This window comes from Ictidomys tridecemlineatus, chromosome 10, assembly GCF_052094955.1.
Source record: "Ictidomys tridecemlineatus isolate mIctTri1 chromosome 10, mIctTri1.hap1, whole genome shotgun sequence".
NCBI classification, from domain to species: Eukaryota; Metazoa; Chordata; class Mammalia; order Rodentia; family Sciuridae; genus Ictidomys; species Ictidomys tridecemlineatus.
The window spans coordinates 90,165,008-90,190,390 of NC_135486.1; the positions used below are offsets into that span (position 1 = coordinate 90,165,008).

The 25,383-nt window shown below is 36.5% G+C and overlaps 1 protein-coding gene across 24 annotated transcripts in view; it reads left to right on the forward strand.

Moving 5' to 3' along the window:
* Nucleotides 1–25,383, forward strand: part of Pard3 (par-3 family cell polarity regulator) — a 669,836-nt gene that overhangs the window by 278,347 nt on the left and 366,106 nt on the right. The window lies entirely within an intron of this gene.

Consider the following 25,383-nt stretch of genomic DNA (forward strand, 5'->3'; position numbering starts at 1 on the left):
TGAAACAGAAAATATTGAATATATCATTATGGTGAATATGTGGCTTTAAAAAATTATTTTTAGTTGTAGATGTACACAGTACCTTTGTTTGTTTGTTTGTTTGTTTATACCGAGGATTGAACTCGGGCACTGTGACACACCCACAGCCCTATTTTCTATTCTTATTTAGAGACCAATAGCCCTATTTCTATTTTTATTTAAACAACTCACTGAGTTGTTTAGCTGAAGCTGGTTTTGAACTTGAGATCCTCCTGTCTTAGTCTCCTGAGCCTCTGGGATTACAGGTGTGAGCCATCACACCTGGCTTATTTATTTATTTTTATGTAGTGCCAAGGATCAAACTCAGGGCTTGATACTTGCTGGGTGAGCACTCTGCCACTCAGCCACAACCCGAGTCCAATATGTGACTTTTGACAGCTTTCTGTTTGAAAAATTCAATACTAACAGGGGAAAAGACTATTATTTGATATCATTACATATTTTCTACTCTTCTTTATAATTTTCTACATTGCTGGGTCATTGTAGGTTTTGTTTGTTTTGTTGCTGGAATGGAATCTAGAACCGCATATGTGCTAGGCAAGTGCTCTACCACTAAGCTACATCTCTAGGCCAATTTTTATTAATTATAGAAAAAATGTAAATATATACGAAGCTGAAAAAAGTACTATAATAAAACCCTCTATCCAATTGTCAGTTCGAACTACTGTCAATTTTTTGTCTATTTTAACTCCATCTGTAGTCTCATAAATTTCTTCAAATTGATTTTTTGAAGCAAATTTCATACTGGTATTACTGATGGTTTAACCCAGGGGAATTCTAACACTTAGCTATGTCCCTGGCCCGTTTTATTTTGTTTTATGACTGGGTGTCTCTTAGTTGCTGAAACTTGTAATCAAACTTGTAATCCTCTTGCCTCAGTTTCCTTGAGTTTCTCAGAATACAGGCATATGTGCCAGACTTGGAATGTTTTAATATACATTTTTGAAAGATCAAACTTTATATCGTCCAATGCTGCTTAACAAAATGCAATGCTTAATGCTATGTAATATTATTATTAAACTATTTCTGATGTCTTTTTTATTGTGGTTTTGTATTTGGCTTTGTTTTTGTTGACATGTCTCTTAAGTTTCTTTTATTCTATAATTTCTTCCTTCTTTAAATCTCCCTCACACAGGCCCACATATTGGTGTGTGTCTGTGTGTGTATGTATGAGAAGAGAGAAATTTTGTTGCTTTTTGAAGTTCCTTCATTGAAATTGTCCCTCCATCCCCAGCTCCCACTGTATTGTTTTACCCCAATTGGATTTTGTTGAACCCACCCTGTAGAGCCTACCATGATCCCCTCCTCCCCCTTAGTGTTAGGCATTGAAGCCAGAGTTTCATGCATGCTAAGCACACCCTCTACTACTGACTGAGCTGTATCTTCAGCCCTGCCACTTTCTTATATCCTCTGTGTTTCTTAAAAACCCGTCCTTGGCTTGGTACAATTTTGATTTTAATTTTTTCTATCATAGTGTCTCTAGGTAGGGTTTGTTCAGGAGGTGCACAAAGTGTGGTTTCTTATTATTTTATGAGCATCCATTGGTCATTATTATGTGGATCTTTCATATGATTTTAACATCATGATATTTTATATTTTATTTACTAATTGGAGTATTTTTTACAAAGAGAAACTTTCATTATTAACTATTTTGTTACTTAGAAGTACAGTTTGTACAGAAAAGTTCAGATGCATAATTTCAGTTCCTTATTCAGAATAAGAAGTTGTTTTTCTAGGCCTATATTTCTCCCCTGAGTTTTTCACTTTTCTTTTTTTTTTTCATTAAATAAAGTTCTCATTAAGTTTTCATAAATATGAATATAGTTATTGTTTCAAAGTTTTGTGTTATTCTTCTTGACGCTCAGGTTGTCATTTTCACACTCAAGTTGGAGTACTGAGATCTCTCCAGGTTGGCTCCTGAGGGCTGTTGGTAATAGTGTCTTTGCTTTTTGTCATGACAGTGTAGTCTGTGGCTCATCTTGCATATTTGATGCCCTGTATCCAGAATTATTTTTTCAAATAGTCTTGTCTCATTAAGAGGGTAGAGTAGCCAGGTATAGTGGTGCACACCTGTAATCCCATCGTCTTGGGAGGCTAAGGCAGGAGGATTGCGAGCTCAAAGCCAGCCTCAGAAACTTAGTAAGGCACTTAGCAAATCAATGAGACCCTGTCTCTAAATAAAATACAACAAAGAGCTGGAGATGTGGCTCAGTGGTTAAGCAACACCCTTGGGTTCAATTCTTAGAGAATATTCAGACCACTGTTTGGATACATTATTCTTATTTTGCTCGAGCCTAAATATAACTTAAAATTATGAGCATTCTGGATTCTTAATTTCAGTTTTTAAACTGATGTCTGGAAGTATAGCAAGTCTACCTTTGGTAATTTGGAGATGAATTTTTCCAAGGGTACTGATAAACATGTGTTGTTCATAACAATTACATTTTTCCTTTATTTGGACTCTGATGAACATTTTAAGTCAATTAAAGACCAGTGCTTCTGTGGGCACTATATTTGCATTTGATAAGAAGCATTGTTGGGCAGTTCTGTTGGGCTCAAGTAAAATGCCAGAACACAAGAGATGCCACTGTGATTTATTTTTAAAACTCATACAATGAAGAAGAAATGGCATCTCAATTTTTTTTTTTTTTTTTTTTTTTTTGCTTAACATTCTATATTTGCCACTGGTAAAACTGAGTGCCAGAAAAATTTTCCAGACCATTGTGATATCATCAGTGGGCAAACTGTGAGTGAATATGGGGCATAGTCAGGATTGCCACGTTTTGAAGAACTTTTTCCTGATTTCCTTTTCCCTTAGAGTTTGGCTTCAAGTCCATGTAATCTTCATCAATTCCTGTTGAATTTATGTTCTATATTTCATCTCTCAAAGCTGTGCTCACCAGGGGTATGTGAGGTGGGCTGGAGAACAATTGAAATGTGGGGAAAAAAATTAGAAATTCATATGTCTTTATTATCTCCTATTTTAAAATTTCCCATTCCTTGTATATGTTTAATGACATTTATATTAGTAGAGTTGAACATGCATTTAAATAAATATGAATGCTTTGTGTTACATACGTAAATCTATGCTGGGTTTGATAAGTATGTGCACAATCTTGGTTCAGTTCCTAGCACTTTAAAAAATAATAACTTCAAATTTTTCAGGAAAATTTGGAGTCCCTGGCCTGCCTCCTTGGTCAGTCTTTCTGCATCCTGTTATAAATGAAGCTTCATCTCATTTTCTATCTTAGTCAAGAGAGATTAATAATTCACATTGCTTCCTTGTATCTTAGTGGTTGCAAACCCTTAGTAGACTTCCAGTGTTTTTAGTAGAGTTGATATTAGCATGAATGTTAAAGTTTGGGAGAATTATCTTGGGTCTGTCTTTTGAGCATTATCTATTTCTACTACCAACTGGCACCTGAGGCTTTTTTTTTAGTTTCTTGGCTGAGCATTGTTCCTACTTAGCTGTAATTGCCTAGTTTCCCTTTGCCTGTTAAACTTCTCTGTCTTAATTGCCTACCTGGCTGACCTTTCTTATCAATTAGGCCACTTCTCAGGTAATAGTTTCTCTAGTAGATGTTTCCTGGTTCCAGGAGTTTGCTATGTAGTAGTTCCATGGTGTCTAATATTATGACTTCAGGTGCATATAGAATTTGGGTTTTGTAGATCCATTGGTGTGCTGGTAAATGTTTAACAACTATCTCTCTGAAGTTCACAATGACCTGCTTGATAGCATTTGGCCTTTCTACAGTGTAAACATCCTTATCATGGCCAGTTTCAAGCTACTAAGGTAATGTTACTAAATGCAGAATAGTAGCACACCATTACATGGTATTTCAACCATAAAGATGCTGTAGATGCATCATGAACATAGGTTATTGTTTTAATTAGCTTTTGTGCCACTGTAACTAAAATACATGACAAGAATAATTTAGAGGAGAAAAAGAGTGTTTGGGCACATCAGAGGTCTCAGTCCATAGATGGCCTACTCCATTGCTTTTGGCCCAAGGTGAGGCAGAATATCATTGGAGAAAGGTATGAAAGAGGGATGTAGCTTCCCTGATGGCAGCATGAAAGAGGGTGTTGTGGAGGCATAGGGAAGATACACCCTGTCAGGGCACACCTACAGTGACCTACCTCCTCCAGGAACACCCCATCTGATTACAGTTACCACTCAGTATGTCCAAAGTAGGATGGACCAGTTAGATTATCCTCTCATAATCTATTTATTTCACCTTTGATTATTCTTGCATTAACAGGAGTTTTGGGGGACACCTCATATCCAAACTGTATAAATATAATAAAATACAGTAAAATAATTAGAAAGTGAGGATTTCAAGTATCATTTTAATATAATTTACTTAGCTAGAAGTTTATATAGTTTAAAAAAATCTTACTATATTTTGTGGTAATGGGAATTGAAGCCAGGTTCTTGTGCATGCTAGATAAGTGCTGTATCAGTGAGCTACTCCCCTCTCCTGTTTAATTATTTTTAAATTCTGAGACAGGGTTTTGCTAAATTGCTGAGGCTGGCCTCAAACTTGCAATTCTCTGTCTCCCAGTAGCCAGGTTGCAGGCCTGTGCCACCTGCAGTTTAATTTTTAAAAATGAGTTTGTTTAATCATCATTTTTCAAAAATTCCTGCAGATTTAATAATCTGCTTGCATGTAGTGGTACAGCTCAGTCTAGAAATCCCTTGTGTTAAATAGATGGATTGTACTTTTGAGTTAATTGAAAACACTGAATAGTTGGTTACCACAGATAATCCAATGGTGTGGTTCCTGAAACAATTTTTGGATGATTCAGTGAAGGAGGAAGATGGGAAATTTTTAAGGTAGATCTATTGAAACATTGTCTGGAATGGGTAAAGAAGAAAGGAAAAGGGAATATTCTAATAGATTTGACTATGACTTTATTAAAGTTTGTAGATTCTACCATTCCATCAAGCTTTTTAAAATTTCACCTTCTTCTTGACATGGTATACCTGTAGACATTTAGGATTTCAAAGATAGGCATGGATTGAGGCATTCTATCTGCCCAACCCTTTTTGATGGTTTCCCCTTCAGGAATCTGCTGTAGAATAACTGACAGGGCATGTACTCTTGCTCTCCAAGTGGTATACTCGCCTCTGTGAGTTTCACAGTGATGGGAAGTGAAAGAAGGGTTCTTTCTTGGTGTTTGCTCTTTTCTAGTGATTTAGCTGTCATATCAAAATATTTAATGTGTTTTTTTTTAGTATTTTAATTCAGTAGATATGTTTTGACATGAAGCCAATCCTTCGAATAGCCAGTTTGTTCTTAATGATTCTTATGATTAATTTATACAGATATTGAATACTACTACTTCCCAGTAGGAATTTCAGTTTTCTCCTTTTAGAAATGCAAGCACAAAAAGAGTGTGGTTTGTCAAAACATTGTTTAATCTTTTGTAAAAATACTCCCTTTGGGTCATGATAATTTTTACCCATCATTTGCTTTAGAGTGTATGAGATGTTTTTGAAATCTGAGATTTCAAAGGTTTAAAATTTTTTGAGATTTTTTTTCCTTATAAAAGAAGAGCAGTATTTAGTTCCTGGCCTGTTGTGAATTGTGCAAAGTATAACTGGAAGATTATTGTTTGGAATAAATTAATTCTAATTAACGTACTTTTTTGAGCACTAAATTCTTGACATGCTAAAGTAAATCAGTTGTGTGTATCCCACTGATTTTGACACATCAAAGCTTACAATCCTTTGTTAAATATGCAGTTAATGCTGTATAGAACCAATAATGTATGTGCTTTCATTTGGTGAAATAAAAGTCAAAACAATTAGTAGGAAATAATGAAATAGGAAAACATAAACTGGAGTGGAAAACTAAGACAAGTGAGAAGAAACTCTTATTTTTATCTAACCTATCTGCAAACCATCTATTGCATATTATTTAGATTCCCAAAGCTTTGCATTTGCTTCCTGGCACATAATATGAAATGGGGGTAAAAAGATCAGTCTTCTAACATTTCTCCTATTCTCTGCCTTCCTGACCAAACACATGCCTTGTCAGAATCCTGGCAGATACACGTGTAATTTTATTTCATCTTATCAGTCAAGTGAGATTCTTAGGATTTAATCCTCATTTTAATGTCCATATTGTTTATATTTTCTTTGGGCTGATTTTGCATTATGTACAAGTTTTCTTATCCTATCAAATTGCATTAATGTGCTCTGTTCTGAGTAATAACTACTAATGCAAATATAAGGAGTAAGATAAATATAGAGAGTAAGATAAATACAGAGATAGGATAATACAGAGTAAGATAAAAACAAAATGAGAATACAACTGAATTGAAATTAATTTTCAAGAATGCATTTACAAACATATATGCTATTAATTCTTGGAATTCACTTTGTTGTGAATTATCAGCCTCTTCTGGCATACTTGCATGTTTTGAATTGCACGAGCTTTTATATGAGAAGAAGTTGTATCCAAACGGAAGTATATAAAAATGCAGCCAACATACCCTAGGCCACTCCAGTCATGCTGTTGATTCACTCAGGCATTAACATTGATCTCTGACGTTCCGAGGCAGGTGATTGCCTGGGAAATGAATTTTAATATATTAATGTTGCTCTGTTGGATATACATAGTAGAAAAAAACAGTATACAGTTTATTTCTTGGACTCTCTATTTTGCAGTTCATTCCCTTAATTTGTCAATTATTGAGAGGTGAATTATCAAAAGAACGCTTTTGCAATATTTGCCTGCAGCTATTAAATAGGTAGTTCTGAATGAATTACTCGATCAATTCGACTTAAGTTCCTAAATTGACTAAGTGTTTGGCTGAAAAGGTTCTTTGAGTGAAAATATAGACTATTTCACAGGTTTCTGGTAGCATATTGTGTGAAAGTACAGATTAAAGGCACCCAGCACATTTGTGTTGATCCAAGTAATATGTCCTCACATAGCTATAAGAACAAATGCCATCGTGGTTACAAAAGTTGGTATAAAATTTAGAAATTTTACTAGCCATATAGTAGGACATTTCCAGTGTTACATTAGAAAGGTTAACTATCAAAATTAGGTCCTATATTGAAAAAGTTTATGAATTACTTGAAATATTTCCAGGTTTCTGTTCTCACGACTAAAAGGCTCAGGGGTCACTCTATTTAAACTGGGCTAACTGGGCTGCACGAAATAACCACACAAGAGACATAAATACCTTTTTCTTTGGGGTCGATGTGAGGGCTCCTCTGACCTTAAAGGTCCGCAGAAAGAGAGAGAGCTCAAGAGCATATGCTGACCCCTTTTATTGAGGAGAAGCTATTCAAATGAGGCAAGGGGTCAGGTTTCAGGGGGCTGAGTCTGTCTTCATGTCTCCACCATCAGCAGGTTGACTGACACCTAGGAAGGCCATACCCAAGGGCACAATAAGAGAAGGGGACACACACAAGGCACTTCCATGGAAGATTCTATCCTAAACAGGGTAAGGGATTATATTACAAAGGAACAGGTGAGCATAGCTTCACTCATGGGGCTGTAGCAAGACACACTCATGCAGGAGACACCGACCCTAGAACCCAAGAAGGGTGGGGAAAGCTCTGCCACATTTCTGTGACTGAGCGCCTCAGCACCCAGCCAGGAGTGTGACTTAGTCACGTGTAAGGTTGTTCTCCCACAGAATATAGCATTTATTTTATTAGCAATATTTATAAACTAAAGATGGTAGAATGAATTAGACATAACTTTCCTATGTTCATATATGAATACATGACCAGTGACATTCCATATCAAGTACAACTGCAAGAATGGGATTCTAATTAGAATAAATTATACTCTATAATATGTCAAAATACACTCTAAAGTCATGTACATTTAAAAAGAACAAATTTAAAAAAACAGCACTTTCATACTTTATTGCTAAAAATGAAATGTTGAAAGAATTTTTAAGATTAAATCCAAGCCTTTCTTGTTATAGATGAAGAAACTGGAGCCAAGCAAGAATATGGACAGCAAAGCCCTGTTTTAAATCTGTTTTTTTTTTTTTTTTGAAATGTGCCATTTACCATGTGAATTAAGACCTAAATGTGCTTGAACTTGTCATTGCACCCTATGACTGCCAGCCATATTATCTTGTGCTGTCCTGTATCCTGGATGACGCTTCTTTTTATGTTGAGTTAATGTGTGGTCACATTTGCAGGAGGAAAAAAGAGGCATATTAGAAATCTGCATTAATAGATACTTTTTTAAAAATCAAATAAGATTGATGACTGCCCCTACTTAATTCAGAGCAAAGGAAAGGAGTCTAATTTTTCTATTTTTCCATACCTTGTTTGCTATAATGAAAATGGCATTCTGCTTTGAATCATTTCCAATGAAATGATTTTCAATATTGTTGTCTTTGTGACATTTGGACAATTAGAATGTGTTTCTTAAGCCTACTGGAAATGCTGAAATGCTTTTTCTTGATTTCATTTTTTCCAGTGGCCCTGTCTGTGCTTGTTGCCTAGGAAACCATTATTGGGTTGAATTTTGTTTGCTTGGTTGTCAGACTGGCAGAGTTATGGGAAAAGTTCTTGGCTTTAGAATTGTAAAAGTGCTACTTAAATATTAGAAATGTTTTATCAATATTAAAGTACTTTATCTCCTCAATTGAAAAGCAGCCAAGCATTTGTTTGGTTTCCTTAAATACTGAATAGTGGGGTTATTATTTTTCTTGATTATTATTGGGATTTTGTTTTGTGTACAAATTTGCAATTGGATTTGCGTTGTCACAGTGGATTAGTTCCAAATATAGTACTTTAATAAAAAAATCCTTACATAGATATTTGTTTACTTCCTTAGGGGATTCTGGACATGTATTATGATTTCCCAAACATACAAATATAAACAAAATATTTCACAACATACTAAGTGAGATGTTAGGAAATGCAGGATGTTTTACCCTATATTAGATAAACAGAGACACTATTCCCTTTAGAAAACTCTTTTCAAGTTGAAGTTTTAGGTAATAAAAGTGACTTAGATCTTTTCCTTTTTGAGTAAAAGTGAATGAAATTGATAGTAAACATTTATGTTTGTTTAATCTCACTACAATGTAGCAGAGTTCAGTGTTCTACAAAATTCTTTAATACTTAAAACATTTAAGAGATGTGTATTTGTATAATACATTAATTGCTAAACCTATGTATCTGTTAAGGCTTAAAATGTGGTGAAGGAGAGTGAGAACCTGAATGTGGTGGGGAGGTGCTGGGGATTGAACCCACTGGTGCTTTACCACTGACTCTTCCCCACCTATTTTATTTTTATTTTGGGACAGGTTCTGGTTAAGTCGCTTAGGTTCTGGCTAAGTTGCTGAGGCTATCTTTGAACCTGTGATACTCTGGCTTCAGCCTCATGAGTCACATGGATTACAGGCTTGTGCCACTGCACCCAGCTAGAGCCTGAATTTTAATAGCCAGCATGGATAGTGGCTACTGTATGGGACAGTACTGCTTGGAGTCTTGCTACTATAGGGTAGTCTTGGTGGCTAGTTAGAAATGCAGAATCTGAGGCTCCACTCTGGACCTACTGAATCAGAATCTGTGTTCTTGTCAAGATCCCCTGTGAAGTGTCTTGCAGTGCTCTTCTCCAGAGCATAATTCCTAGTCTTGGCTGCATATTGGAACCACCTAGGGAGCTTGTAAAAATAATGCCTGGGCCTCAGCTGAGGCCAGATCTTTAGTATTTCTTGGTGAGAGCCTTAGGGTTAGTCTTTTATGAAATATTTCCAGCTCACTTTAATGACTAGTGAATATTTAGAACCATTGGTGTCGATCAAAGAGTGAACACACAAGCATGTAACTGAGAAGGGGAGATCTGTAATGCTGACCTGAGTCTCTCACCTTTGGTTAAGATCAAATAGGAGGGGTGTAGGTCAGAGAGAATCTTTCCTGAGTCTTAGTGTATGATGGCATTCTTACCCTGAACTGGCTAATCATTTACAGAAAAGATTCTTTGGGTGGAAACAAGCCTACTCTACAGGATTATAGTGAAAAGTATAGATTATGGGTATCTATCACATTTCTGCTAATCCAAGTCAGTGTTCTTGCCATAGTTATGAAGTATGAAGCTTTTAGTTTTACACATACATACAATGAGGTCTCCTTGCTTCAATGTGTCACTCCCCTGTCCCTTATAAAAGTCCCTTAATAAGTGTGATAAATTATGATGAAAGTAGAAACCTCTTTTGTGTGCCAGTCTTATCTAGAGGGAAGTTGTCTGATTCTTAATTTTTTTCTTGGGTTTCTTTAAACATGCGGAATGATCACAAAGGTTCAAGCACAGGTAAGTCACTGGCTCAGGGGCAGTGAATTTCTTTTCTCCTCTGAATTTCAGAGTGAGTTCAACTCATTTGCATTTATGGCATTGCTGGGGTACACTGACCATGAAGGCAGATACTGGTGAGAAAGGAGTGAACCAGTTAGAGTTCTTCTCTGTAAGTTCTTGGAATTCCAGGATTCCTTCTCTATGACTCATCTACTGAGGCTTAGATTTTTGTCTTTACCAGCTACTAATAGGTTAACTTTAGCCATACTGTCTTATTCCTGTAACACTGTTTCCCTACCTATAAAATGGGAATAGTAATATGACCTACTTTGTAGCCTTGTTCTGAGGATTTATCAGTGCATTAAAGTTCTTAGCGCATATATGACCATAGTAAATGCTCAATAAATGTTAGTGATTACAGACTTAATTGGTTTATTATAAATGACCTAATATTTTTACTTGCCCATTACTCTTCCCTTAAGGAGAATGAATGGATTAAATTAGCTATGAAAGATCTCTGCACTTTAAAGGTAACATAAACAGACATGTAGCCATATGTTTCAGAAGCATGAAATCTTATTGCTGCCTTAGAGCAACCAGTTGGTGCCAAATGGTATTATTAATAGCTAGTATGTACGTGGCCCAATAGTAAGGAATTAATCTGTAACTAGAACACTCAAGACAGAAAAATGGATAATGAGCTATTTGAATGCTTTTAAAGTGCTTCTGTCACAAAATAAATATATAAAATAGCATTTCTCCAACTTCCAGTGATATACTCGAGTTCGGGACCCCTAAAAGACCACCAGAGACCAAGATTGATGTAAGCAGCAAAGAGGCATTTATTGCGAGCTAGCTCCATCCTCCATGCACACACAGCAACTAGTGATGCTGAGAGGCCCCGAGCCCAGAGTTTGCAGCAGTTTTTTACACTCTTTGGGGAAGGCAGGGACTTCACATACATCATAGGATCTCTTAGCAAATCATCACACATGCCGGGAAAATCATAAAACAACTCTAAAACATGATTAGCACATTCACTGGCAGGAACAAGTTGGGTAGGGGTGATTGGCTAGTACAATCCTTTGAACTGATTGGTTTAAGCCACGAGAGGAGTACGTGCTGAACTACATGGTTTCCCAACATGTTGTCAACCACCATAAACTACTGGGAAGTGGCATCCCAGGTATTTTCCCTGTCTCATGCTGATTGGTGGTTGCTAGGGGGTTGCTATGTGTCCTCACCTAGCCTGTCTGAGTCAGGGACACCTGGCACAGCACACCTCTCCTGTTATTTGTAGATAAACAACTCAGCAGGGTGGGTATGTGCCTAGGAGTGCTCTGTGGGTTTTTCCAAGGACGAGGGTCACGCCCCCTTCCTTGGACAGGCTTTGCTCTGAGGTAGAGGCTGGTTTCTCAAAAAAATGGAGTCACATAAGTTTCTCACCAGCAGCCCTTGATTCTTTAATCTATTTCACTTTTTCTTTATAGTACTCATTGCTTCTGACAGACTGTGCTTATTTGTTTATCCTTTTTTTTCTCTCCTCTCAGAATCTAAAATCCTTGAGGGATTCTTGAATGCTAGCAACAGAAGAGTGCCTAGCACATACTTAAATATCAGTAGATAATTGTCTTGAACAGATTACTTCATGCTTTCTCATAACTTTAGTAGTAAATGAAGATTCATGTTCGAGAAACAAATGCCCATGCATGACCAAAATAAAATATAGAGACTTGGGCTTGGGTATAGCTCAGTGGTAGAGCACTTGTCCAGCATGTGCAAGCACTGGAAAAAATAAACAAAAGTCAAAAAGAAAAGAGCAACTTTCTCTTTGAGTAATTATAAAATCAAGTAGTGGAGTTTGGAATGAGCATTGTTTTTTCTTAAATTTTTTTTATTTAATTAGTTACACATGACAGTACAATGACCTTGACATATCATACGTTTGAATCAGATGGAACATAATTTCTCATTTTTCTGAATGTACAAGTTGCAGAATCACATTGGTCATGCAGTCACATATATACCCAGAGCAATAATAATGTCTATTTTATTCTGCTGTCCTTCCTTTCCCCCCCTCCCCTCCCCTCCCCTCCCCTCTCTTCTCTCTACCCAATCTAAGGTGACACAATCCTTTTTTTTTTTCTCACATCATCATACATATATTTTGTATAATGATGAGGGTCTCCTTCCATCTTCCATGTAATTCCCCTTCTCCCTCCCTTTCTCTCCCACCTCTCTTCCCTATCTAGAGGTAATAGAATGAGCATTGTTAAATCAAAGAAAACCAGCTAATGAAATAAGTGAATTGCTGCTTAGGAAAGGGAATAATATTACACTTATATAGTGGTATGGAATAAAGGTTGTAATAATAAAGGAATCTGAAAATAATGCTTATTGAAAATTAACTTGGCAGTTAGTGAAGTACTTGAATCCTTAATAACATAATAGAAGGCAAATGTCAAAGGAGAGGGCATTGAGCATTTAGAGAATATCTTCAGTGAAATCAATAGTTAATATCAGTTTTTGAAAGACAAATGGCTTGTCAGATGAAATTGATAATTTAAAAATTTAATTATATGATTGTTGAACTGAACTGGTAAAGTGGAAGTGATTTGAGGGATTTGTACAGATATATAAAGCTGTACATGGAAAATTAGTTTAGAGTGACTTTTACTCAAGTATTCTCATAGGGGGGTCATTATTTCATGAAAGACAATAGTGAAAAAGTAATGGTTTAAAAAAAAAAAGAAAGAAGACTTTGTTAGGATTTCTGGCTAGAGAGTTCAACAGCATTTGAGGCAGCAATTCTTTGTCCTTTCTCAGAAGATCTTCCCTCTTTCTCTCCCTCCCTCCCTGTTCCTTCCTCCCCCTCCCTCCCTCCCTCCCTCCCTCCCTCCCTCCCTCCCTCCCTTCCTTCCTTCCTTCCTTCCTTCGTTCCTTCCTTCCTTTCCCCTGAGCCATCCAATATCTGTAATTGTTTCTTCTTTGCTAAAGGGATTGCTCTTATAGTATTAGTGAGATAATCAATGTGAAAAGGATGGAGATAGATTAAAGTCACATTCTTCTCTATTTATACAACAACACTTTGACAAACATTTCAAACTGCTATTTCCTGGGCTGGAGATAGATTTTAATAAGGGAGACAGACAAGAAAGAACCAGTTCCAACCAGTGAAATTAGCACATACATGACTTCACTGCTGCCGCTGGAACCTCTTGGACTTAGGGTGGGGTCCACCAAGCTGTCCTTGAGATGAAGCAGGGTGACGTGGCCAATGTGTAGGGATGCCTGGGAGTCCTTTGTCTCCTGGTTGCTTTAAAGCATTCCATTTGGATCTGAGCATATGGGGTAGAGGTGTTCTTCAGGGCTTAATCTAATGGCACTGTGACCCATTCAGACCAAAAATTCTTAGAACATTTTCAATCTGTGGTTTAAAAAGGTATTGTGTGTACTTCCTAGAGGATGAGTTGGAGAGATCCAAGGCTGGAGTCAATCAAGCTGAAAAATGATAAGAGCTCATGACCTGCAGTATGAAGTCCTGTTCCTTTATTTCAGCAAGAAACATTTTTCAACACTATGAGCCCTGCTCAGACCACCCTTGACATTACTGGGATGTTGAAACTCTGAATTTCAGGTCTTCTTTGCCGAAGACCAAGTGAAACACTGGAAACTGATCATTTGGTGGTTCATATACACATCAGAATTTGAGAATCTTAAATTCACAGGACCCTGAGTTGCATTACTCAGGGCTATTTCCATTTTTTTAAAAAAAATCATTCTCCCATCATGTTTTAACTCCACACTCTAACCATACTGAATTTCCTGTGTGTCCTTTAATTCTCTTAGATTTATCTTTCTGTTACCCTTCCACTTTCTTCTAACTGCATGTTCTCACTCTTTTTCCCAATCTTACTGGCCTAGAATCTATCATCAGCACCCATAACAAAACCAAAATTACACAAACTTGAACATTTCACTTTCTTGACTCACTTTTTCCCTGGTGCAGCATGTGTTGGTTAAGGGCACAGTTAAGGACAATGGAAAGCAAAATGTTCTCTAGGAGTTGCATGCTAAATTCTTTGATGTATGTGGCAGTTGTCATGATAGGAATAGGCAGCCTGTGGGGGAAGAGCTCATGTGGAAGTAATCCGAAGCTCACATAGGGGACAGAGTGGAGAGTGTGAAGGATAATAGGTAAATTGTAGCTGTCACCTCTGTCTTGAATCTTTGCTAATGATCTTCAAGAAGATGCCACTCTTGGCTCTTGGGTGCTCTTGGCTTTTGTAAGGTCCTTGCACCTTACACACTGTACTTCTAGAGCACCATCCTCACATTGTGAAGGGCTGCATCATCTGTCTGCCTGCTCCAGGGCACTGAAAACCCCGTGATCACAGAGACCAGGTCTGTATTGTATCTTCTAAGAAATGTGGGGACATGGTGCCCAAAAACATGGATTGATAAAGAGTGGTAAGTTTGTAGTACTCTTGTTAAAAACAAACAAACAAACAATGATCTTTTATTAGACAAAGGTTCCAAAAACATGCATTTGAGAAAAGATAACCTCTTCAACAAATGGTGCTGGGAAAACTGGAAATCCATGTACAACAAAATGAAATTAAACCCTTATCTCTCACCATGCACAAAATGGATTAAGGATTTAGGAATAAAACCAGAGACCCTGCGTCTAATAGAAGAAAAAGTAGGCCCTAATCTCCATCATGTGGGGTTAGGCCCCAACTTCCTTAATAAGACTTCTTTGATGTAACTAGATAAAAGAGAGAAGCTCATCTTTGTGAACCCTTGCTTTCTTTGTGTTCTTCTGGCTGCCAGAGTGTTCCCTGATGAACCAGGCAGGTAGGTGCTCAGGATTCTGACATAATTGTTTCTTCTGAGCTTTGGCTAACTTTGCAAAAGATTTGGGAACACAAGTTTATTATGTACATAACTCATTAGTGTATACATTTTTTAAAGCAACTGGATATTTGCATATACACATTTACCCAGGAAGCAGGAAAAGAAATAAGACTTTTCATCCCAGATGCCTCTTCCTTCACCTTATCCACTGTTTGCTTGATTTTTTTTTTCTTTTTTTAAAGACAGGGATTTGATTCTTCTCCCTCAGCCTCCTGAGTAGCTGAGATTACAGGTGTGTGCCACTGCACCCCACTCTTTAACAATGGTGAAGTTTCTTGTTACTGATGGATGTGTTTTAGTCACTTCAAAAAATGTTCCTGCTTTGCCAGGGTGTGTGTGTGTTGAGGTGGGGAAAACTGGGCCATTTTAAAGCATAATTTCTAGCCTTCTAGCGGAATGACTGGCTGATGCTATTAAAAAAGTAGAAACAAAGTGCAGTGGGAGAAAGATGTAGAGGAATTGCACTAGCATCTTTGAGGTGGATGGTTCATTTTTGATTCTTCCAAAACCACTCTTCTCTGACCCATGTACCCCAGAAGCTGCTCTTGTACTGCCTGCCTCAGGCCAGGGAATGCACCAGCAGAGGGCACTGAGGGAGAGCCCAGGGAGAAAGGCGGTTCTTCTTATTGCTGGGCTCCAACCCTGGCTGTGGTTTGTGGGCGGTTGTGAACCTCCAGGGACAGCCACAGCTCCCCTGGCCTTCTGTGAGCAGAGGAGAGTCATCCCTGATGTCTATCCTTAGTCCTGCCATATATTTATAAACAACCCTTCCTTTAAACTTTCTTCACTCATTCCTTTCCCAGCTGGCCAGCTTGTGGCTGCTGGCATGGTAACACTAGATCTCACCTGCAGGGCACAGGTCACACTGTTCCCTGAAGTGGCTGTGAAGGGCACTTAGGTTCTTGACAACAGGAGTGTTCTGTGTTGGGAAGTCCTGGGTCTTCCCATGCTGAAACCTGGTGAGGGAGCTATCATTGTGGGGAGGCTGCCAGGCACCACTATGTGTAGGGGCTGAGCATTGGTCTATGAGAAAAACAGTACAGAAAACAGTGTTAGAAAGCAACCTGAGGTTTGGACTGCTGCAGCTCTTCATGATGAAGTTCTCACTTGGGATTTTCTCTTAATCTCTTTTTTTTTAATTTAAAATAAATATCACATGTTTACAAGCTGTTGTAAGAAATTACACAGAGAATTTATTTTTTATGTTTCATTTAATGTGAGGATTTTGAGAAATGGTAGTATTTAATCACAGTCCCAATATTAATATTGATAGAAGCCACTGATCTTATTTAGGTTTCCCCATTTTTATTCGTAATCAATGAACATTTAAAAGGTTCGTCAAGGTGGTTATATTGTTAATTTCAAAATTAGAATCTTAATGCTACAAGTTTAGTATGTCTCAAAAAATCCGACCCCCCCCCCACCAGAAGCATCAATATGACATTAGAACACTTGTTTCTATTTTTTCTTCTTCACTTACTCTCACCTCCTTATATGTGTCCAGGCTTAGTGGAACCACTGAAACTATCCTCTTATGTATAAAAATGTGCTTTAAGCTTCATGAGCTACCACCTGTTATCTCAAGTGGAGGGTCGGCATCTTGTCAATTGGTAACATCTGTTCTTCCTGGAGAGCACTGTGATCTAATCCAAATTGTACTGGACAAGGAATCAATTAACAAAGGTGCCAGATGCAACTAGGACATCCTAAAACAGAGTCTCCTTTGACCCAGCCCCTAAGCTATTTCTCTAGGCCTTGGTGTACTCATCTGTAAAGGTGACTTATCAATTTATCTCCAAGGCACCTTCTGACCATAGTGTTCTGTATTTATTGCTTGCTCATAAGAAAAATCAATGATAGGGTGATAAAACTCATATTCTCCCTTGTTGCTTTTCTCTTTTTTTTCCTTACTTTTATCCTCCCCCATCCCCAAATGGTGGGATGGAACTTTGGGTCTCATACATGTTGAGGAAGCTTTTTACCATTGAGCTTCATTTCCAGCCCTCATTCATTGCTTTTCAAAGAATATTTTCTACCATGGCTGCCACAGATTTCTTCCAAGGAATGTACTCAAATCAGTCAAATACTTTTAAGGGACAACATATATTGGAAGGCCAGTTTTATAATCCTGATGACAGGTTTTAATCCCCATGGCGTGTTTTAATAACTTGATTCTTCCCATGGTGAGATGTGTCTTCAGGAAATGTATAATTGCCCTGAAGATGGGGTAGACAGTCTTAAATTTGCATGAAGAGTAATTATGCTGTTTGCACCATAAGTTCTAATCGAACACGTGTAACTGCATATTATTTTTAGATTTGATTAAACACCTTGACGGCTTATGCCTGTCTTCTTGGAAAAGGTTTGTTCATTGCCTTGAGAGCTTAAATAATTTAAAAATCACCTGAAGTATGAAAGAAGAGAAGCATTGGGCCAGACAGTGGTCAGTAGAGGTAGGATATTTAACACTTAAAAATGTATATGTCTGCTTTTTAGTATTTGCTCTAATTCATTATTAGATTTACCCTTTCTTCCACTTATTTAAAAAGCATGTTATCTAGAGAGTCAAATCAATATTTACAGTGCATTAGTGCCACAGAGAATTTCAAATCTTGTGATGAGGGTTTATTGCTGTTTTATCCACTCTTCAAAGCTGTGTAGACATCAAACAGCATCCACTGTTGTCCCAGGCCCAGTGACATCGTACAGGTCCCTCTGAGCTTCATCCAGCAGCTTAATTATTGAAGATCTTCATCTTTGAATTTTCTTTTTAATATTTCAGAAGATATACTTTGAACATCTATATATTAAATAAATCAGAAGATTGCAAAGTTAGAAAGTTTTATTATCATATTGTTAAATGAATCAATTTTCCTAAAATTGTGGTTGAAGAATTTCAACAATAGTGACCAAATTGCCTTAAGGGAGAAGCTCCTATTATTTCTAATTACTGTAACGGACACAAATGACATCAGATTATTAGTAGTGTTAAAACAGTCCACAGGGCCCAGAATCATCTAGCAAATCACAGGGGAGAATATTGTATTTGTATTTTATTCCTCTGAGGCCACAGTAAAATTTCATTCTTTATGCAATATTGTATTTTTTCAGGATGGTGAGAGATGGAAACCCTTTCAGATGAACAGACAGTTGTGTTTTTTAATTTAATTTGTTGATAAGATGTTCATTGTGATCTCTTTCCTTAAAATCAGATTCAGCTTGTCCAAAGACCACATGCTGTTTGTGGCTGCTTCTGTGCCCTTCCTACAAACCTTATGTAATTTTTTTTTTGTAATAAAAGGCGTTTTATGCTTAAAGTTTAGTAAAATGAACAGAACCACTTAAAAAAATTAAAGGCTGAGTGTTGATTTTCATCCATCATAGGTAAAATACAGCTTCATTGTAATCTGAAGTGTAGACCAGATATCCTCTATAATTATCTCTGATATATAGTTCTACTTAAATGAATCATTCATGGTCTTATGCATCTACTCATGATAATTATTTAGGGTCATACTAAGTATTAAACAGTAATTAAAACTTCTCAGGTATCCCCGATGCCTAATCCACATGCTGTGTGAATTGGCTTTTATTCTCCTCTGGATGTTAAAAAGGCCCATGTTAGATGCAGAGATGGACATTTTATATTGGCTTCTTCTACATCTGATTGTACATGCAAGTTTCAAAAATCATAACGTGCTCTTCCTTTAAAACGGTCATTCAAAAAGACTTTTTAAAAATTATTTACTTATTCTAATTAGTTATATATGACAGAAGGATGCAATTCAGTTCATATAGACATACAGAGCACAATTTTTTAAGTCTCTGGTTGTACGAAAAGTAGATAGACACAATTCATGTCTTCATACATGTACTAATGATGTCCATCTCATTCCACTATCTTCCCTACACCCATACCCCCTCCTTGTGTATTTTTATTCTCCTCCATTGCTAATGATATTTTAACCTTTAAGGATATTTGATAATGGCTGCTGGTACTGCTTCAAAATGCTTTTAAAATTTTTTTCAAATATATTGTTCACAAATAGTTAGTTCTGTTAAGGTGATGCTTGGTGGATGGTCCTGGTGAGGAGTGTATAAACATACATGGAAATGCACATTTTTATATTAAAAGCATCTACTAAACCTGTTAGTGAAGCCTCTTGATTTTATAAATTAGGACTAAGGCCTGGAGAGGTGAACTGATGTGCCTGGATCACAAGTCTACGATAGCGATTCTTAGTGTGTCCTGTGGGCCATTAGGGATCACGGAAATCACTTCAGTGAGGCTTTGAGGGCAAAACTGTTTTTCAGAGTATCATTAAAACATGTTCTGGGGTCCAGGAGTATAGTATAACTCAGTGTTAGAGCACTTGCCTAACATGCACAAGGCCTTTGATTTAATCCTTAGTGGGGGTGGGGTGGGATGGGGGTGGGGATGGGTGGTGGAGGATGGAGGGGGAGAGAACCTCTGTTATTGATTAGGTTCATATCTGTACCAGTGTTGCCTAGACTCTGAGTGGTAAATTGCAGGCTGCGTGGTACCAATAAAGGCAGTGGCAGTAAATGTATTATTCACGCGCCCACACTCACAGTTTAACAAAAGAAAAAATGTCCATTCACTGTTCTTGATGAAACAACAGAAATGGTTCTCCACATGAGTCTGGAGTACACAGGTTTTTAGCCTTTTATGTTACGAAGTGGGGAGTAGGCATCCAGTACTTCTGCTGCTTGTTCAAGATCAGGAGTTGTCCTAAAGAATTTATTGTGCTGGTTTGTGTTACATTTTGAGGTAGCTTTTTTCTCATGAATACTTTTATTTATTTATTTATTTATTTTGGTACTGGGCTTTGTTTGAAAGGAAGTCAGAAAAACTGGTTATTTAGGCACAGAGGGTCTGGCAGAAGATTTCTCGAAAATGAATGACATGAGCCTGTCAAACAAGGCAAACAACTAACATTCTTTGTTTCCAAAGATAAAATTAGAACTTTCTACTGAAAAGCAGATTTTGGAAACCTGTATTTTATTGTGAGCGTGACAGTTTCCCAATACTTAACACTCTTCTGATGAGATTGGGATAGAGATATTAGCATTTGTGATTTTCTGGTATAAAGAAATATATCAACATTTAGAAGAGTGGCATAACTCAATACATAATATTTTCCAAATGTATAATGTTGCAGAATTTTTCATGAGTATATGATCCAGTTAGTGTGTGAGACAGATAAGTAGATTTTAATATAACAAAAAGGTCATGTACATATTGCAACTGACCTCTGAGAAACTATTCTTCGTCATTTTGATATCAAAGAATATCTATGATTATCTAAAGATATTAAAATTACTATTCCCTCTTGTACATATTTGTGAAGTATATTTTTACTGATGTACTTTACCATACTGCAGCAGATTGAATGTGAAAGCAGATACAAGATTCCAGATGTCTTCTATTAACCAAAATGCAGAACAGTGGCATACTCCCTATTAAATATGCTTTGTTTTGTAAAATAGTTTTCACAAACTCATGTTGTTTATGTTAACATGTAATGGGTTTATAATTGTTACTTTAAAATGAGTGAATAAATAAATACTCATTTTTCCCTCATTTTTATTTACAAAATGTGATCAATACCACTAGCTATAACTTACATAGTCAAAACCTTTTTGAGGTCTTCAATGTTTACAGTGTGTAAAGGTCCTGAGATAAAAGTTTGAGAATCATTAATCTAGGTCTGTTCTTTTTGGGGCATGTTTTATTATTTTACATTATCTGACAATCTATGTATGTAGTTAATGTACTATTTCTTCAACTCCTCAGGATGAAATGGTACTGAGTTGAATCAGTGTATGATTTTGCAGTGCATGAAATTCTGCTTTGAAGACTATAAAATTCTTTCCAACTGTAAAACCGAGACTTGCATTTATTTCATAGATGGTTACAAATTTTGTTTTCTAATACATTGCAGAATAATAGAAATGACTTCATGATTGGTATTGTGACTGAACAGTGACTCAGGTGCCTGGAATATTGGCTAGGAAAATTGTTCTGTGACTCTGGGCCACTCAGATTATTTATTTATTTTTTTTGAGACCCAGCTTTCTTATCTGTGAAGCTAATCACATATTTTTTCCATTGTGACTAATGCAGAGACTAATTTAAATAAATTATTTTAAAAAAGTTGAAATCCCTCCAGGTAATTGGTTCTAATACAGTGTTGCTAAATGTGTGTGTGTATGTATAAGTAAACTGGATAAAAATGCCTTATATAACGTTCATGGGATCATAAAACCAAGAAGAAATTATAAACCAATATGATTCCAAATGGGTACTATCACAGGAGACAATGATGTCTTGCTGAGTTGAAATTTTTGGCAGCATGAACATAAATCCATGCTGGGACCTGTTGCTTTTTAAAAATTATATTTAATTGAAACACAGTAGTTGTACATATTTAGAGGGTACAGTGTGATATTAGCTACCTTACTATATTATCAAATAGTAGAACGTTTTCCTTACTGTAACAGTATTCTTTTTTATTTTTTTTTGCAATTTGTTATATATGACAGCAGAATTCATTATAATTCATATTACACATATAGAGCACAATTTTTCATATCTCTGGTTGTATATAAAGTATATTCACACCATTTGTGTCTTCATAATAAGTATCATATATGTAGTTACGGTAATGATGTCCATCTCATTCCACCATCTTTTTTACTCCCTTTTCCCCTTCCTTTCCCTCCCATTCACCAACCTTTCCCTAGTGTGTCTCACTGCCATGGGCCACTACCTCTCCATATCCCTAAGGCTCTTTGCAGGCCCAGACTCTGGTACCCATTATTCTATTTTCTGCCCCAGTGAGACTGGCTTACTTAGTGTCCACCTATCAGCGAGATCCTATGCCATTTCTCTTTCTGTTCCTGGCTTCTTTCACTTAACATAATATTGGAGTCTTTCTGTGTGAAGTGGCTTAGGCTGCTTATGACTCAGTTCTTGCAGCCCCGGGTACCAGCGTCATTATGATGTTTCTTGGCATTCCTCTGGAAAGAACACATTGTTTACTTCTTTCATTGAGTCCTGTCCTTTTCTCATCTGCTTGGCAATCAATCTAAGACACCTTCCTGAATTTGATAGTGGAAGCAAACCTAAGAGTGGGTCCTGAAATTGCACAGGAATTTCAGTTACAAGACAGTGCAAAAATAAAGACCCAGACTATATTCTTATTAATTTTTTTTTAACAATTTCACTGAAATGAAAACATGGTTTAATGCATGAAGCACTCAAAGAAAGGATTGCATAATTGAATATCTCCTGGGGCATCCTTCCCATTGCAGTTTATGTAAATGCTGTCCTGGCACTGTGCCCCATCATCCACCTGGCAGAAATAGCTCATAGGGTCTGCTGCCTCTGTTCTAACTTCCCTCCTTTCTGAGACCCCCTCTTTCCCCAAGCCACATTTTTTTTGAAATTTAAAAATATATAGAGGGGAAGACATAAGAATGATTTTTACCTATATCAGATTAACAGATTAACACAGAATTCTGCCTGTTCAGAGGATGAGATGGTCCTCATTATTCATCTAATTGAAATCATGTATGCAATGTATTCTCCTGAAGACATTTATAAACACAAGTGGAATAAGCTGTTTTATTGTGGCCAAGTTCATTGAAATTGTATAGCCCCTCAATTTATTTTGGGGTTGGAATGTATTTTTATGTGGTCCTTATGTCTGTACCTATTTTTGTTTTTAAACTTCTCTTTTGGTACTAGGGATGGAACCCAGGGGTGCTTAACCACTGAGCCACATCCCCAGTCCCTTAAAAAAAAAAAAAATCTTTTTTTTTTTTTTTTTTGAGGCAGGGACTTCCTAAGTTGCTGATGCTGCCTTTCAACTTGTGATCCTCCTGCCTCAGTATCCTAGCCACTGGGATAATAGATATGCACTGTTCCCCTCCAACCCTTTGCCCTGTCTAGCGTTTGTCTATTCCTCCCATGCTCCTGATCCCTATCCCACTGTGAATCAGCCTCCTTATATCAAAGAAAACATTCAACATGTGGTTTTGTGGGATTGACTAACTTCACTTAGCATTATCTTTTCTAACTCCATCCATTTACCTGCAAATGCCATGATTTTATTCTCTTTTATTCTGAGTAATATTCCATTGTGTATATATGCTACATTTTTTTATCCAATCATCTATTGAAGGGCATCTACGTTGGTTCTAGAGATTAGCTATTGTGAATTGTACTACTATAAACATTGATGTGGCTGTGTTCCTGTAGTATGCTGTTTTTAAATCCTTTGGGTATAGACCAAGGAGACGGACAGCTGGGTCAAATGGTGGTTTCATTCCCAGTTTTCCAAGAAATCTCCATACTACTTTCCATATTGGCTGCACTAATTTGCAGTCCACCAGAAATATATGAGTGTACCTTTTCCCCCACATCCTTGTTAACACTTATTGTTGTTTGTATGCATAATAGCTGCCATTCTGACTGGAGTGAAATGAAATCTTAGAGTGGTTTTGATTTGCATTTTTCTCTTTATCATTTTTAAAAGCCTTTTCTTGTGAACTGATAGTGCATCTTTTAGGCATAAACACCAGAAATAAGAAAGAAGGGGAAAGGGGAGGGAGAGTAGTATACTGAGTTGCTTAATAACTAAATAACAACCATATAACTGGAAAACAACAGAGCACATATCTAAATAACTATTGTGATTGTTGAGAGTATTTTAGTCCTCTGCCCTGTTTGATTACTTTTTAGCTTATACATTCATTTGGTGATCCTGGGAATAATTTTTGTTTCCTTCTCGCAGAGAACTTTCCTTGTAAGAGTATTATAATATTAACACACCTAGATTCTTAGATGCATATGATTGTGAATTTGTTTTGATAGTTATTATAATAATATAGTTCTTATTGGTGTATGTATGTATAAATGTATGCATGTAATTTGGTGCAAATTATAAGCAGTGGTGGCTGTCATAGGTCAGACATACTTAAAGCCCCAAAACTTTCCTCTATAATTTTCATGTGTGTATTTCTCCTAGTACATTAAGATAACTACCAACAATTTTTAATTCAGTGATATTCATTTTTTTCTTCTGGTAATGTTGCTTAGGCTATATTATTTTTATCAAATCCTCCTGATGTAGAAGCAAATGTTAAATGCAGTATGAGTATAATATCCTTCTGTTTTTTTTCTGATCATTTCTAATTTGGAGATTCTTGGATTTACAGTGACTGAAATGTAACCTATAAATATATATATAGTCTGATCTTCAAGGATCTTTTTGTCCACACCATTGTTTGTGTCCACACCAATGTTTCCAAAATGTTTTCTCATAGAGTAAATGATGAGCTTACTGCTTTGTCGTTAAAACTATTTTGTTAGTTCATTTTAAAAAAATAAATATTGGACTTGAATTTTATTTTTTGGATATAGATGAAACATAATTTAATGTGAATTTTGTGTCTTATGTTTATTATGTTTTTGAGTGATCTCACTCAGATGACAAATAGGACTTTTGGCTCTGATTCTACCTGCATGAGACTCATTTGCTTTATTCTTCTCTCTCCTGTTTGTAGTTCTGTTCCTGCTCTGCTCTATCGGTGATCCTATCTGCCAAGATGTTCTCAGAGCTACTAATACATGTTTGCCTGAATTTGTTATTGATTTTGTTATAGCAGTTGCAAGTGAACTTTTGTATGTGAATACAGTTGCTCACATACTATCTTTCATGTAACTGTGTATGCTAGTAGTAGAAAACACTTCCTGCATATTAACATAGTACTTTCAGGATTTTGTTTACCTTAAGGTAAACAAGTATTTTTATGTTGTACACTGTCTGATACTATGCTATTAAAAAAAGGAAGCATTTTATTTAATAAAATTATTCAATAGAATAGCTAAATATTATCTAGATTTTGTATTTTTTATTTAGGAGATACAGGTAGGTTATATGCAATTTGTTTTGTTGCTTAGATTTGATTTTTAAATAATTTATATAATATGTTATTTAGAAATATATAAAAACAATAATCATTGTTGGCCCTCTCTGTTGGGTATGCATGCACTGTTAGCTCATTTAGTCCTTGAAGTACCTTTAGGATAAAGTATATTATTTCATTGTTA